Here is a 2,388-nt window from a genome sequence, read left to right as displayed (position 1 = left end):
AGCATTTTCCGTGGAACACAACTCAGAGGTAACAATAGATTTTTCATTTCAATCATAGGCATGTGGCACTTGGACAGTCATCTCTGCATAGAAAGCTGTAACAGTCATGCGAGGGTACAGTAATTATTGAACAAGGCAAATATCTCACCACAGAGAGAAGTGGGGGAGTCAAGAGGAGGCACTGCACGGGGCTAGAACACCGGGTCAGTGCCACAGTGTACAGTAGCAGGAACAAATACTTAAAGAGATCAGGAAAATATGGGATTGCGCTCCAAACGTGACTTAGTGCTAGCTTTTTCTGATGGTCTTAGCTCGGCATTATCAGAAACAGTTGAGAGTACTTAGTACTTGAGACAGAACAGCACTTCATGTCGTGAGCTCATGAAGGCTCTATAACAAACTGCTATATTGTAGGCTGAAAATGAACTTGAAATGCTGACATGCTGTAAGAGGAAAAAATTGTACACTTTCTCATTTAAAGACGCAGTGTTTACCCTCTGCTAAATCCTCAGGCATCGAATGTGGCACACCACGTGAAGTAGCTTGGGGTATGCATACCTGGGGCTGCCCGTGACATCAGGCAGACTACTGGCTACTTCTCCAGGTACTTTCCTCAGCACCCTGCTGTAACCTTTGTACATCTCTCACTAAATCGAGTGAAGCTGCCACTTTAAAGGTTTTTTCATAAGTCTTGCCAACACTCTGTTCTGCATATAATACATTTTGGCAAGTGTTATACCTCTATAAATTGTACAAGTAACCACAGTAAATCTACAGAGTGAAATTGCTGAGTGCAGTACATTATTCTTTTATTTAGAAAAATGTACTGAGTTTTCTAAAAGCTGGGCAAATAGCACATACCTTAAATGTTAGTGACTAACATGATATGAGAAAAGATGCTGACAAGGGCCCCCAAAGATTCCCGGGATAGGAGCACTTGCTGCAGGCGGCAATGTCATCCCAGGCGTTTCCACGAGTTCCTGCTCTGACAAATTTAAGATCTATATCCAGGCTGGAATTTAGCAGTCTCTTCAAAAATTAGTTCTTTGAGATTCTCCTTAGGCAAGTCATCCAATTCCATGTCAAACTTGAATGGTGCTCCAGCAATGGGCTCATCACTTGGGTCATAATACTGCTCCAGATACGGGTGGGCTAGCGCCTGTTCTACTTCAATCCTCTTGTGAGGGTTGAAGGTCAACATTTTGTCCAGTAAATCCAGAGCTTTGGAATCGGCATTTGGGAACAGCCTGTTCCATGGCACCTTATTTTTGTGTGGGAGAGAAAGCAAATAGTTTCTAGCTTTTAGGTTGATTATGCAGTTCAGGTCTTCCTGTGATGGGGATCCAAGAATACCCAGAATGTGGTTCAGCTGGTCAAGGTAATGCTTCCCTGGAGAGATGGACCTGTTGGAGAGCATCTCTGCCAGAATGCAGCCTACAGACCAAATATCAATGGACTTGGTATAGCCCTTGGAATTCAACATAATTTCTGGAGCCCTGTACCAATGTGTGGCTACATACTCTGTCAGGAATCCTGTGTGATCATGGTCTGGATCTGCAACGCGGGTCAAGCCAAAATCACAGTTCTTGAGATCACAGGTGTTGTTGAGCAGCAGGTTGGAAAGTTTGAGGTCACAGTGCAGTACGTTAGCTGAATGGATATATTTTAACCCTCTGAGGATCTGGTAAAGAAAATAGCAGATATGGTCATTGCTGAGGTGTTGTGTCTTCAAGAGCTTGTAGAGATCTGTTTCCATGAGGTCCTGTACTATATATACATCTTTCATTTGCTCGATGGTTGGCGCTCGAATAATATCATTGATTCCAATGATGTTCTCGTGTCTGAAGCGCGGTAGGATTTTTATCTGCCTCAGGGTTCTCTGGCAGTAGGTCTGGTGCTCAAAAGGACTGATTTTCTTGATAGCTACTAGAACTTTGTTGACATTATCATAAGCAGAGCACACCGTGCCATAGGCGCCCTCACCAATGTACAAGAGGTTGGTGTAGCACGGCCCCACGTCGAACACCTGCCCGCAGACCATCTCCGGGCCGAGCCAGCTGCCACCGCCGCCATTTTGGTTGCCGGGCCACCGCCGCCTCCTCCTCTGCGCTTGGCTTGATGCTCTGTGGCCTTCTCTCTGCCCACGCAGCACCTCCCGTAGGGGCCACTCCACCGCCAGTGCAGCCACCGCCGTTGAGCGGGAAGGAGCGAAGAGGGCGCTGCTCAGGAAAGCTTGAGAGCCCAAAGCAACTAGGACCGATTGCCTGTCCCACTGACTGACTCGAGTATGATTTTGGTGATAGGTTTTTCATATATGGCCCTTATTATGTTGAGGTATATTCCCTCTATTCCCACTTTGCTGAGAGTTTTTATAAAAAACTAGTAGCC

General features: G+C 45.9%; 1 pseudogene across 1 annotated transcript; it reads right to left on the bottom strand.

Moving 5' to 3' along the window:
- Positions 1-980: 980 nt before the first annotated feature.
- LOC102428836 lies at positions 981-2,073 on the bottom strand (annotated as a pseudogene). The gene has a single exon (XR_329655.1). The product of XR_329655.1 is annotated as a mitogen-activated protein kinase 1 pseudogene (transcript).
- Between the last annotated feature and the right edge of the window lie 315 nt (positions 2,074-2,388).

The sequence above is a fragment of the Myotis lucifugus genome, unplaced genomic scaffold (genome assembly GCF_000147115.1).
Source record: "Myotis lucifugus unplaced genomic scaffold, Myoluc2.0 scaffold_4, whole genome shotgun sequence".
Lineage (NCBI taxonomy): Eukaryota > Metazoa > Chordata > Mammalia > Chiroptera > Vespertilionidae > Myotis > Myotis lucifugus.
The sequence above is the reverse complement of the archived record's forward strand: the minus strand, read 5'-3'. Positions and strand labels throughout refer to the sequence as shown.